This window comes from Belonocnema kinseyi, chromosome 1 (assembly GCF_010883055.1).
Source record: "Belonocnema kinseyi isolate 2016_QV_RU_SX_M_011 chromosome 1, B_treatae_v1, whole genome shotgun sequence".
Classification (NCBI taxonomy): Eukaryota; Metazoa; Arthropoda; class Insecta; order Hymenoptera; family Cynipidae; genus Belonocnema; species Belonocnema kinseyi.
In genome coordinates this window covers 17,700,515-17,715,720 of record NC_046657.1, presented here as the reverse complement: position 1 = coordinate 17,715,720, position 15,206 = coordinate 17,700,515, and positions in this window count along the sequence as shown.

Here is a 15,206-nt window from a genome sequence, read left to right as displayed (position 1 = left end):
TGCGTATATCAATAAAATTCAAATAAAGACTGATCGCATGATAGATAGCCCCCACAGTGCCCCCCACATTGTACGGCACCAAACGCCCAAGCCACCTTAATTCCATTATAAAGTTTCCAGTATTCAGTTACAGCTCTTTCATACATCAAGATATACAGTTTATATATTTATTTTCACATAAAATGTTTGTTTCTTTTGATCCTTTATAATACGCGATTACTATCTCCCATTATTTCGTTACTCTCTTATATGCATTTATAATTTTAATTTTAAGAATTTAGGGCTGTTTTAATTTTTTTTTGTTATTTAATTTCCTAATGCTGCGGGTTCGAGCGAGAACTATGAAAATCACCTTCAGGGTTGAATACCAGATTATTTCATAACTGATAGAAAGGATTATTTTTATCGCTTATCCTTCTGACATTTAGGGCAAAATAGTTTATTTTGCCCATATGGATAAGACGAATGATTATCTTCTGAAAAAAGCGTTGTGGCAGGCAATTCTTGGCTTCTATGCTTTTTTGTGTGTTTATTTTCTCTTATTCGAAGCATCGAAGATACGAATACGAGCCTCAAACAAGGAACAAGGGGGCCCCTCGTTCTTCACCTTGACACCAAAATGCAGCCGGCCCTGACAACTGGAATGGAACGTTTCTTGCCTCTCCCTCCACGACGCACAGTGGCCGATTCTGGATTCAAGTGTTGATAACTTATGTGTAGTGTCAATTTTGATCCGATTTAAACCAATATCATTTTTGAATACTTGTGAATACTTGTAGTTTTAAAAAACACAGCGCGAAATAGGTTTCGATTTGTCAGAACGCTACCTAAACTAAAAAACCACCTGAAATCATCATACCCAGTGATCTAAAAATGCCCGTACTGAGCGCCGGTTAATAATGAAAAAAGTGACAAATAAAATTCAAAGGTATTGTGTTTTCAATGCTGGTATACATTGATAAAGTTTTCGTAGACTTGAGTGACGTGACATAATGAGCTCTGACAAAAAAACTGCATATACAATTTTGTCGTGATTTTTTGCAAAAAAGTTTTTTTTTCATTTTGATATATGTTCTTTAAACCATTTTTTGAAAAGAAGTCAAAATGGCAAAACAAAAAATAGGGGTACTCTTTTTTTGACTTATTTTACAATTTCATTGTCATTTTGATACCATCTGTAACCGGCGTTCAGCACGGGCATTTTTAGGTCCCTCGCTATGATGATTTCCAGTGATTTCTTTAGTTTAGGCAGTGTTCTGACAAATCCAAACCTATTTCGCGCTGTCTTTTTTAAGACTACAAGTATTCACAAGTATTAAAAAAATAGCGGTTTAAATCGAATCAAAATTGACACAACACATAAGTTATCAACACTTATCCAGAATCGGCACCTGTGCGACACGGCTAAGAAGGTCTGGGAAGAAAAAAAGAGAGGAACGATAGGATGAGTGAATTAAAAACGGACCTCATCAGCTATACTGCTTTCGACCGTTGCGAATTAAAGAAATTGCGTTCGTGCGCATCAACCCTTCCCGTGAAAGTGTAGTTCCTCACCTTTGTTTAATACATCAGTCAGCGCGTAAATCTACCTCTGAGCGCCTGTGACCTCAAAGTGTCAACACGAGGCGCGAATTCCACCTACAAAATTACCTGAGGTAGGAACCTGTTTTTTTTAATGATTTGGTCAAGTCAAGCTATTAATTTATCTTCTTCTTGTTTATTAATTATAATAACATCACTCCTAGGCTAAACCATTCTTTATTAATTCTATTGCTTTTCTTTCATACCTTGATAATGATTATTGCTGTGTAAACATTTTAATAATCTAGAGTGCCAAAATTCTGATCATTCGCGTTTATAATATTCTTTTATTGTGGGTTTTCCCTACCTTTGAACATGTTTACGACCCCCAAAATAATGCCTATTGTAATATTATGGCGATTATCCTTTGTGAACTTTTGCAATCCCTTAATATTACCCTTAGGAATTGCCCCAATTTTAAATTTTAATATTTTTTTTGTGAATAGCCCTTTCAAATTACCCGTATTTTATAGCTGCTTATAACCTTCTGTGAACTTTTGCGATGCCTTGAGATGACCCTTTTGTATTGCCATTCTAATTTTGAAGATTTTATGAAGCTTTGTTAAAGTTTGCGACCCTTTTATATCACCTTTCTAATTGTGAGACCATTATTATTACCCTTTTATAGTGCCCTGTTAAAATCTTCGACCCTTTTTTATTACCCTTCTAATTTTGAGAATCTTGCGATGAACTTTTCATAATTCGTTGTGAATATTTTTGAGCACTTTTAAAGTATCCTTATAATTTTGAACTCCCTTGACGCCTTTTAAGATATTAAGGACCATTTTTTATTTATATAGTTTTGAGATCCTAAAATTACCTCGTTAATATTTGCGACATTGATATCCCTGTGTAATGTATTTTCTAATTTTACAGCGCTTTCGCTTTTTTATTAACTACATTATCAACAAGTCTTGACCCTGATACCTTTTTCTTTATATTTTAAAATACAGAGAATTAATATCCCTATGACGACCCTTTAGTCATGCTTATGATTCCCTTGAAATAACCCCCTATTTTGTGAACTTTTGCAAAGCATCCCGTAATAATCTTCGATAACCCTCCTACTTACCTGCTTTCGAGAACCCCTATTAATTTCTATTTTCAAAACCCCTTTTATATTAATTCTGAAAACCCCTCGTACTTTCGAAACCCTTTTTAGTATTCACCTTATTGCAAATACTCCTCTTTAGTATGTACAGGGTTGGCCATTTTCATCAGACTTATTTGTGGGATTCTTTGGAGTCCTAGGTATACGCCAACAAGCCTAGGACTCTAGTTCAATTGCACAAATCTGCTTAAACTAAAATAAGTGATTATGAAAATTAACCACAAAACGGTTGTTTTTTTAATTTCTTTTCAGAAACAAATGCTTGCACTTTAAATGGCCACCCCTGTATTTCTAAAATCCCGTGGATAACTTGCAGGACCATCCCTTATACCTACTTTCAAGAATACCCACCGCATTTCTATTGGGAAACCCCTTTCCGATCTTTAACTTGAAGAATCCTTTTTTTAACCCCTTCTATGATCTGGAAAACTCCATTAACTGTCATATTATATTATATGCGCATCTTCAATATTTTATGTGTTTTATCTTGTCGATTCAAACATATTTTTGTCATAATCATGGATTGTAAAGCATTTATTTTTGTCAAACGAAAACACGTTACGCAAATGTTAAATGAAAACCCTAATCCGTTCGGCTCGGAATTAGTTTTGTTTATCTGCCGACTTAGTATTTTTATTTTGTTTGTCATTTTTTGTCTTGTCTTTCAGGTTATGGTAGTATGGATCTTCCCTTAAGAATTATTTAATTGCTTGGAATTAGCTCTGTAATCACGGAACCGCCCCCTCCCCCTCCCTCTCTACCTTTTTAGATTCAGACTGATCTAGTAGTCTTGCTGACCTCAATTCTGTCTTAATTTTAGTTTATCGCTTACTTATTTTAATATATTTTATCTTTTGTTATCTTTCTGTTGTTACAGTTATATTTATTAACAGTTTTTTAAATTTGATTTAATTGATTAACATCCATAGTGCGTGTAACACCCTGAAATTAATTAGTGCATGAACTAGTTTGCAAAAATGTTGGTTTGAAAAAGTATTTTTCATTAAATCTAAACTCCTGGGGGACAGAACACCCCGAAAAAGAAAAAAAGGAAAAAAGAGTTCCACTCGAAGACCGATTTTTGCAATTTCGCAAAATAGAAGGAAAATGTCAATAAGTAAATTTATCACTTTTTAAATTGCACCAAAACAAGAATTTTCTTTTTGCGTTAGAAAGTAAACCTTGGAAAAATAAATTATTGATTCAAAAACCAAAAAAAAAACTCGAAAGAAGAAGAAAGAGCTCAAAAAAACGTGTCAAATAGACTGACTGTGATTCCTTTGAATCTAAACGATCTTCTTCCGAAAATTCTCCCTTCTTCTGTTTATCCCTTCTTTAAGGGATTGTCCATATATTACGTAAGACGTTTTTCTGTTGTTTGAATAAAGACGAAAATAATATTTTTATCAAGTTGAAAAGGACACAGCGATATAAACAAAAGAAAAAATTCTTACGTAATATAAGGACGATCCCTAACTGATTGAAATCCTCCAATCAGTATTTTATGATTAAAGTTCATGTGCAGAAACTCCATCCATTTTTGGGTTACACGTGCGTTCAAGGTTCGCAAATTCTACTTAAATTCTAACGCCGCACATCGAATGTTTTGATCACGTTGAATTTCTTTATGAGTCATTGATTTTAGCTAAAAATCTCAGTTATGTTTATGTTGCGTGACAAATTTATGGTCATTCGGCCTGAGCTTCGAATTTCAAAAAACCAGGGTTTAGGATACGTCACACTCCTCACCCTTCGAGAAAAGTTCTTTGCGTAACAACTTTTCCTCTTTATATATTAATCATAAATCTTCCCTTTTCCCTTAAGAAATTAAATTCAACATACATATATTTAGAGGTAAAGAAATGAAGTAAAAGAATAAAATAAGGATTAATCACAACTTATTAATAATACTTAATATTACTTCGTATCTCTCTCACTCCTTCTGCATGTACATATTTACATCTTCCTTATTCATTGTTGTCCCCCTCCCTCTCTATCCTTATTTATTTTCAATGATAAAAAGAATACAAATAAAAATGAAAGTGAAATAGATATATGAATACATACTATAACCTTGGCTTTTAAAGAAATTTGGTTATGGGCCAGATTTTCAACCAATCAATAATTTTATAAGCTTTCTTTAAATATTGTCTGTATTCTGGCGAATAACTATTTAAGGTTTTAGGCTGCCAGGAAATTAGCTATTGCTAGGCCAATAATCACTGCTTCGAAATAATGGTGGTTAATAAATTGCCTGAAGGGCGCCAGGTCGTTTATGAAATTTATAAACTTCCCTAAACGATCAGAAGAAAATTTTTAGGATATTAATTTACCTATAAATCATGAGTTTAGTTTCATTTCTTCTAACTCCTGCTAGCCCAACACAGAGAGGGGTGAGGTTAGGAAGAATTGAACAAGGAATATAAAGACTCAACGACAAACGTCCTGCGTCCCTGGGTGACGCAGAAGGTCAACTGAGGTCACCGTACCGACCATTACAAAACTGTTATTTACCGTATGAGTAAAAAAAAATCATCAATTACCCGCCGAGTCCACCCGTATCAACCCAGCTCATACAAACTGAAACCTCCCCATTAACTGGCTAATACAACCTCGTTTACAGATACCCAAAATTTCACCAAAAGAAACACATAATTTTTAACCTAACCCAATCAAAATGACCCTTCGAAATCGAATAACAACGCGTCGACTTTCAAACTTCCTAACGAAGTAATATAAATAGTGTCCCTGCTGATTTAGAGCCGGTATTTCCCAAAATGGCGCTGACCTTCTCCGACCTCGGGAGTCATGCTGCCTCGCCATGTTGCGAAATAAATCGGAAGGCTACCCTCAAACTACAATTCACCGCCCAATCAAGAATTTACACCCTACATCACAATTCACATCGACATTTACATTAAAATTTACATCAGAATCGACTATATTAATGTTCTCGAACAAGGTGCACTGACTCGACCACCACTCCGCACCTCGTGGCGACACATTTTAAATTACGGTAGGTGGAAAAAGGGGATATACCTCGAGCAGATGCTGCTGTTGGTCCTTTTATTTTAGTTTATTTAAATAAATTTTTATCAGGCTACGTCTATCTCAATTTATATTCTTCTCTTTCTTGGACCTCCACGCTTTGTCATAAAATGGCATTCAGAGCTGATTTGCCAGTCTTCTAATTCGCCTGTCACTCAGGTATCCAGTATGAGGGTCGAACACAGAATCAATATTAACGACGCTGAGTACAGAATTGGCGCCGAGGCCATAGAGTACGCACCTAGATTGACGACTATGCTACCCAACTAAACGTGTGAAGGCACAATTAAATTTGAGTGTTCCATAGTGAGTAACCATTTTCTCTAGTCCCCCCCTCGCTCGCCTTGGAGTGTTCCACAGAGATCGCCATGTTGACTATACGTAGAGCGCGCTTTAAGGTATCAACTGTTAGTGTTTTGACAGTTCACACTCACAGCCGGTGTAGAGTTTCTATGTGGCCGTGTTTTCCTTCTTTCAACATGATGTGAAGTGTTGTATTTTCGTTTTTTTTAATAATGATTCACGACCATCTAGTCGTGAATCTTGGGTGCTGATTGTGTGGGTGGTGTAGTATGGTTGAGTGGCCCTGCGGCCCTAAGGGTGCCTAATAAACATAATAAAAAAAAGTTCGAAGGAATTATTACGTGTCTTAAGAGTGTCTGATGTTTCCCTCCAGTCTGGCGGCGGCTCGGATTGGCGGCGCTACAATTTTCAAGCCTCGAGAGGATTATTTCTAGCAACATGCCAAAGAGCAACCAATTTATCAAAATCAATTGCTTTTCAAACTAAGAATGGACCCTCTTATTTTCATTATTTTATTTTAGTGCCTTCTGCGCCTTTCTTTCTTCAGGCTACAGGTTTTTCTTAAAAACCGATTCTAGTACGTCAAGGAGAGGGGTCACAGTATACCCACTTCACAATTCTACTGTCTCGTGTGGCGCACTTTCCACAACATCACATGGGGGCTAATGAAAGCAACCACTATCGCCATCCCCACTCTCAACATAAGATTCCGAACTGGGACCCTCTTCTAGCCCCTTTCCACGAAACAGCTGCCGGTTGCAGCTCTACAGACCGCAACAAAAACAAATGTCCGAGTAATGATATTTTCGCTCTTTCTTCGACAAATGTCAGTTTATAATCAGCACATGATTCAGCTCGCATTGGACCGACATAATGAAAGTAAACTGACATCTTTTACACTTGGGGTGTTTAATCCGCATTAGAAAGAATTGTATTTTATGCACCTTAATTTTTGGAAGGGTAACCAGAAGTGTTAAAAAAGGGGACGTAAATTTCGTTTCCTGTCCTTCCCTCATTAGTTTGTCATTAAATTTCATTTCCTCGATCTCGATCTGCAATTTGAGGGAAAAAGCAACTTTTTAACACCCTGAAAGAAAGCAAAACAAGAAAGAAACCCAACGTAGTAGAGGAAAGGAACTATTCATTTTATAATTTAAGTTATAATTTTAATTTAATTAGTATTTATCGATAAATTTCACGCTACTTTTAGAGAATTACATTATTTTTAACGGAGCCCAATTAACAAGAAAAATATAATACTAATGTATTATAAAAAAGGCTTGTCACCAATAAAAATTTAATTTATTCAATTAATAATTTATTAAAGAAATTGTATTTTAAAATGATGCAATTTTAAATACTAAAACAAAATCTATACAAATATTACCCCCTCCTCTTTTTCTCTTTTTACTAATATACAATCCCATTGTGATTATATAAAAACAAATGGCTGAAGCCTCGACAAATAGGCAATTTCGAATTTACAAGGTTTAATTAGACCAGAGAAAAGAAAAGCTTTGTTTAAATGGCCGAGTTTACAATCTATCAATTTAAATTTAATCAAATTGTCCAATTGAAAAGAAAAAACAAAATCTATAATTAATTTCTCCTTTAAACAGCGTAATTGTAACTAAAACAATATCTTTGAAAAGCACTAGGGGCATTTTTAAGCCCAAAAGGCATTGCAGAAAATTCATAGTGGTTACGATCCGTGCCAAAAGCAGTCTTTGCACGATCGTCTGGGTGAACTTCTATTTGGTGAAATCCCTGAGCCAGGTCTAGTTTACTATTGAATTATTGTCCAACAATACTTTTATTTGTTTTAAAACTTCCTCCTTATGAATTTGCGTTTGTCTATGGGGTTTTACATTTATCGGAATGTCGTCAGTCGTACGTATACGATGTTGAACTAATATAGTTTTTTCCAATTTATCTCCCCACAAATGAAATTGATAAGGATACTTTGATGTTAATTTTAGCAGTTCTTGTTTTCCTTCTTCATTGATTTTTTTGAAATTAATTTAATTGTTTAGTCGAGTTATTCTGCCTTCAAGTTTTGTAGTTACTGTATCGTTTGTGTTTTGTTTAAGTTTACCCCTTTTTAATTCTGGTCTTAACTCTTCAAAATCTTCTAAAGTTACCGGAGGAACAGTAATTTCCAAATCCGTGGTAGTGGTATTAATGCAATACACATAAATCTCCCCGTTTTGGGGCCTTACCAAATTTTCACCCAAATACAACCCCAGGTTCCGCATTAATTTTTGGTAGGTATCCCACCTTCATCTAAAAATTCTCTACGGCTACTTTTACCAGTCGTTTTGTTCTACCCTTTAATTTAAGAACACTACTTTCCTGTTCAGTGATAAAAGAGAAATTTCCTAAGTCATGTTCCAATACTTTATTTTTCATATTTACTATAGCATTTTTTAAAAAAGGCATACCAATCATTCCATCTTGTTCTATTGGAAAATCGTTCGGTACCACCTGAAACAAGCAATTTTCCGTTCCTATCAAAAATTTAGTCTCTGCAAATGTTTTTACTTTTTGTAAATTTATTCCAAACAACTGATATTTAGAAGTTGGATCTATGATCATATTTGTCCCAAAAAATTTCTTTTTAATTAAATTTAATTCGGCGCCAGTATCTACCATAAAATTTCCCTCTCTCTCTTTTTAAAATTTTCATTTTTCAATCTTATTCTAAGGGAGTGTATTTTAGGATTTAAACTGTTCATAGTTAATATGAATCGTTTTAAGGGCGCCTCCCCGCTCTCGTCAAGCCCAATTTCACGCCATTCAACTGAACTTGCTATTCGTTTAAATTTTCCGCAGTTTCTTTTCGAGATTTATCCTATTTTTTACTTTTATTTCGGCATTTATTATAACTATGTCCCATCTTTTTACAATAATTACGAAAAGAGTTTCCCTTCCCTGAATTATTTTTTGAACAGTTTCGTGGTACATGCCCTTGAATCCCACATTTATAACACGTTAAGGGACTTGTTTCGAATTTTTTCGCGCGACATTCGTGTGCCTTATGTCCCTCTTTCTCGCAGTTATAGAATTTTATGATTTTGATATTGGTTGGCCTTAAACATGCCCTTTGATGGTGATCTTCCTCTCCACAATTAAAACATTTTTCTAGAGATCGGGTGACTCTGCTTTTAGCCTGTTCATAGCCTCCCCTACCTCTACCGCTGCTAGTTCCCTGACGTGCCTCACTATCTCGTTTAGAGTTAAAATCTCTTTCCTGACCTGTCCCCACTAGATGAACGCGTACGTGGCTTTTATAAGGGATAAAACGTTTATTTATAACTCTGCTTCCCGTATCAAAACTTCGACTTTCGTTATTTTTAAAATTAAATTTCTCATGGCCCATATTGGGTCGTTCTATTCTAACGCGCAATGCTGTCTCTTTTCTCAAACCCATAACAAAGTTTTCGATAGCAGTGTCTCAAGCTAATGCCACCATACCGTATGGAATTTTCTGAGTATTATTTTCTTCGATTACTTCAAGAATTTTTTTAAGCACTTCTTCCACTCCTACACCATATTCTAGGATAGAATCACTGGCCCTCTGTGCAACTGTGGCTAGCATCGAATTAAGCTGACTTGAATTTCTATGTTAGGTGTAAGCAAACTTGATATGTTTTAATAAATTTTCTAGCGTTTTTGTGTCATTATCTTGCAGAGGTGTATCAGCTCCCCCCGATATTCTGGATCTAATCATCCATAACAAATGCACTCGGTCTTTGGGGTGCACCGAATCTTGTACGAAACGACAGTCCCTAATCAATTTTGTGACAGTAATATTACATACGTCATAATTTTTAGGCAAAAAATCTACGGCTGCTTTTAAAGGTAAATAACTTGTTTGTGTCCTATAACTGCTGTCGGATTTAAGATAAACAAACTTCCACTTCCTACTATACTCATATTGTCGGATTGAGTTTCGCTCGTTTCGGTTAAAATTTCAGTGCTAATAATGAGCCCGCCTCCTACATGCTGAATAGAATCACCTGTATTTCTTATGGACGCTTCAGGTTTGGAATTCTCCCCTCCCGTCTTTTGTGTGTGTGAATTTCCTAGTTCGTCATTCATTTTGAGTTTTTATTTTTTTTTATTTTCTTTTTATTGATAATTAAAAATTTTCCTTTTCTTTATCCTACCGTCATCAAATTGTCTCAAACTAGAGAGAGGTTGCTTGAATTTTTACAAGTACAAGACGACTCACCTTATGAAGTTCTAGAAGTTTGTTATAAACGTATAAAAATAAATCTGATCACCTATACATCTGTATGGTATTTCCTTTTGACTGTAATAACATGACAATTCAACAACACAAACAAAATAGTTTTACAAATTATTATAGGATCAAATTTCGATTTCACAATCTACCGATGTATCAATTTCTCTTCTGGATAATTGACTCCGTGTAGTGATTTTATTTCTTTTTCTTTTCCTCCTTATACCCTACGGTTCACGGAGAACACCCTTCTGACACAGATGCGTGGGCCCCGTGTCGCTTAACAACCCCGACTTATACCGTTATCGTTCCATGGAAAACCACGGAAAACCATGAAACAGGTTGCGGTATATCTTGTCAATCAGTTTCTTCTTCTTGTTCCATATAGTACTTCATTTCTCTCGTTCTGAATTTTCCTTCCTTCCTTTCATTCTGAATCGTCCTTCCTCTCGTTATGAATCTTTCATACGTGTTTGTTCGTCTTCTGAGTTCTCTGGTTCCATATTATTTACTACGGGTTGCACTGGTACTCTGCGAAGGACAATTCTCCTTTCTTCTTGAAAATGCACAACGGTATATATATATATATATATATGTATGTACGTATAAAACCTCTAAATATATGCGTATTGAATTTAATTTCTTAAGGGAAAAGTGTGACGGGTCTAATTAATAAAACAAACACTTATTTATCATTTATGGCGATATCCGTAGATATCGCAACTTTATTGTTGAGTTTCCACAGTGGTACGAATCCGTAAACAAGTACAAGACTGACATAGAGCTAGATCTGTCGAATAACTGCCGGAATGTCGGAAGGACCGGTCAGTTTAGGGTCCCAACTATTTGGACCCTGGAGTAGGGGTGACTACAAGCTCGTCACATCCCTCTGCTTAGACCGAACTTCGTCCCTAAGTTCGCAATTTAACCCTTTTGGAAACAATTTTTGCGTTTTTATCCGCAATTAACCTAGAGTTCGAGTCGATTGGTTGTACAGGATTCAAGACTGGTGGTGCCGTTGCAACCGCTGTGTAATGAACAGTAGGAGTTGTATTACGGTCGTATCAACGCAAAATAATCGCATACATAGGGTTTTGGGTATGATTCGCCTTAAAAGATCGAAGAAGCCTATTTTATACAATGTGAACAATGTTATTAATCCTAGAGCTACGTATCCTAGATAGGTAAGAATATCTGTACTTGTTTCAATCCAGGTCCGCGTTCGACGGCGTGATTTTATAGCCTGTAATGAAGTTTCCATGCCGTTTAAGTTTTGTCGCAATTCTTTGAAATTTTCATGGTGTAGAGATTCTTGAATTAAAGGTAATTGCGGGCTTAGTAAACTAATATCTTCGGCATTGAGTTTATAGGATACATTCTTTTTGAAGTAGATGTCGCTTTGTCTTACACTGGATTTTCGCAGTTTTAAAATAGACTTTGGTGTTTGAATTATACAATTTTCATTACTAAAGAGTAGACTTAGAGAATCAAGTTTGAGTGTTTGCGCATTCGCACCACATAGTACGCTTAATTCTGAAGGTGTTTCAGGAATTACAATATACTGATTAGGGTCCTTTAATGGGATAAATACTAATTGAAGAATTCTAAAAACTGAAAATTGACATGTCTAATCGGAAATAAATTTGTTTTGGTGTTTTATAATAGTTGTTTCGCAGGAATGGATCTCGCTGATTGAATAAGTTGGTTGCATTCATTTACAAATTCGGAGTTAATCTATGTTTTTACAAAGTTTCAAAGTATTAAAATCCATGGGTACATACAAGCTTTTTTCAGGGTTTGTGAGGATAATCTCGTGTGAGGGAATTGGGGCTATGAATCCATTTCCTTGGCGGATGGGAATAGGAATTAGGTGCACTGAAACGACATTCGAGGAGCAGCGCCCTGTAAGCTGTAGGACTGTTCCTCGATAAATATTGAGGAGCAGCGCCACGTAATGAAGTAGCAGTAACTCTCACTGCGAGTTGCAGAAACACGAAATTAGATAGAGAGCTTGGTTGTGCCAAGGTTTTCAGCAAAAATCGTGTTGTCCCCAAGATCCTTAATTTGGACATTAGCCCGGGCTCCGAAGATCAGTATTGCCAGGAATACGATCTTCATGGTACCTGAAACTAGTAGTAGTATGGTTTTAATTTATTGGCGTGGACTCTTTGTCGTTCATTGTTAATAAGAACCACGTAGTTATTATTGGTTTTGATGCCTATTATAGCGGCAGGTCCTTTCCAGTCTGCTAATAACTTCCCTGTTTTATTGTTTTCGAGTAATACTAAATCACCGATTTCAAAAATTTTCTGAGGGATGACTATTTTTGCATCTTGGACCCGCTTGTATTTTTCTTTTGATTTTTCGATTCTTTCGCGAGCCCGCCGTATGTATTTTTCGTGCCTTTCTTTCCAAAGTCTCACTAACTCAGGGTATTTGAGGCTTGGTGTGGTAGCAAGTAGTGAAGGTAAGTTTGCATCTTTTCCAAATGTTAGGTGAAAGGGTGAAAATCCAGTCCCCTCATGGATCATCGTATTATAGGCCATGCAAATGAACTTTAGAGTGTCATCCCATTCGATGTGATTGTCAGCCATTGCGGTCCGTATCAAATCTTTAACTGCCGCGTGTGCTCTTTCCAACGCTCCATTGCTTTGCGGGTGGAACGATGTGGTTTTAACGTGTTTAATTCTAAAAAGACTCTCAAAATTTTAGATTAATTCTGAGACAAAATTTTGTCCCTGGTCTGTTAAGATGTGCTTAGGGGATCCGAAAGTGTAAATATAATAGTCGAAGAGTCCTTCAATAATTGATTCGGATGTGGCATTTTTTTAAGGGAATTAAAATGAGGTCTTGACAGATTTTTGTAAGTTCGGTCAAAGGTTTCGCGATGGTCAAATAGTTTTTTATGAATTTTCGATAGTATCCTGAAAGGCCTAAAAAGGATCTAACCTCCTTCACGTTCTTAGGTTGTTTGGAATTTGAAACTGCAGATAACTTTGCAGGGTTAGGTTTCACTCCATCCTTTGTGATAATATGTCCCAGATATTCTAGCTCAGGCCTTAAGTATTCGCACTTATCAGGCTGTAGCTTAAGTCCAGTTTGACGAAGTCGTTCAAAAAGTAATACTAAATTTTGATTATGTTCCTCTATATCTGACCCGAACACCACAATGTCATCGAGACATGCAAAGCAAATCTCCTCGATTAATCCTCTGAGCGCATTGTCCATCATTCTCTGGAACGTTGCGGGAGCATTTTTGAGCCCGAAGGGTAATCTTTCGAACTTGAAATGCCCTTCAGGAGTCGAGAAAGCAGTACACTTTTTTTAAGAGTCTTCCATAGGTATTTGGTGGAAGCCGGCACTTAAATCGAATGCCGAGAATAATTTTGCTTTTCCAAGACCGTCCAAAATATCGTCAATTATAGGAAGCGGATAAGCGTCCTGGTCAGTGATTTCGTTAATCTTGCGAAAGTCTACAATAATTCGCCACTTTCGCTTTCCAGAGGCGTCAATCTTTTTGGGTACTACCCATAACTGTGAGTTATAGGGTGACTCGGAGTGCCTGATTATTTTCTTTGTTAGCATTTCAGCTACTTGGGTTTCAATCTCTTTTTTGTGGCACTCGGGCGGCCGATAAGACTTATTGTTGATGTTTTTTTCTGTTTTTAGGACAATACGGTGGGCAGTTAAGTTGCTACTCGGGAGAGTGTCGCCTGGCAGTGCGAAAATGTCATGATAAGACTGAACAACTTTAGCAACAGTTTCGCGGAGTTCTGGTTCGATATGACTAAGCCTCGAATTCTGCGTTAAAATTTTAATTCGTGAGGCAAATTCTTCTTCTGAAATATAATGAATTTGCTCTTCTTCAGGCTTGATTTTAAGGAATTTGTATTGGAATTACTGTGTGCTGATTATCTTTGCTTTAGGAGAATCATTGGAAATAGGTATCGTTATTTCATAATTTTCAATTCGAAAAATAGAATCAGGAATATGTGGGTTGTCTAGAAATCCCACATGTCCATGTGGTTTTGTTACGGGTAGTTTAATTAATTTAATTTGATTTGGCGGGATTAAAATACCGTCATCGATCAGATCGTGTGAGTTGCCGTCAAGTTGTAATTTATCATTCGAGAGATTGTAATTGTATTTTTGGAAAAAGCAAAGTCCCATAATTCGATCTTCAGGCATTGGAAAGTTATTCGGAACTATGTTGAAAATGTGATTTACGCCTAGGTATACTAAAGTGAAATTGAAATATGAGGTATGAGTCTAATTTCCCATTTTGAAGTTTCTTTCTTGGGATTGACGGATGAACTCAGTCGGAACGCAAGATTCTTTTAATAAATTTATTGAGGATCCTGAATCAACGAGTAATCGGATATCACGCTGAAATCCTCCTGGTCGTAATAGAACTGATTGAAGTCTTCCGGAAACGTAAGATATTCGGTCTGTGGATTCGCTAAATTTTCGTGTGAATTTTCTTGATTTTCGCGTTATTCCTCTTGAGTCAAATAAATTCGGTGTTGTGGCGGTCTTTTCATAATCGAGCCTACTTGAAAATTTGAACCCTTATTGGATTTTGCAAAACACTGGGCTTCAATGTGTCCAGGCCTTTTGCAGTGATTGCACTGTAGCTGCATTCTCTGTGCAAGGAGCATATTTTGGTTGGGTGGAATGGACTGCTGATTCGACGTCGTGTAGCGAGGGGTTACCTGTGTAGGCAGTGTTGCGCGTTGAGGAGGTCGGAGGGTGGTCTGGATTTTAAATTAGATTTTTCTCGAAGCCACACCTCAGTTTCGAGGGCTTCTTCTTGACCCTTATTGATAGACTGCGGTTTTAAAGGTCTAACTTGAATCCCGATCTCGTCTCGAAGATTCATAATATAGCGCTTTATCGCGGATTTCTCCTCAATTTGAA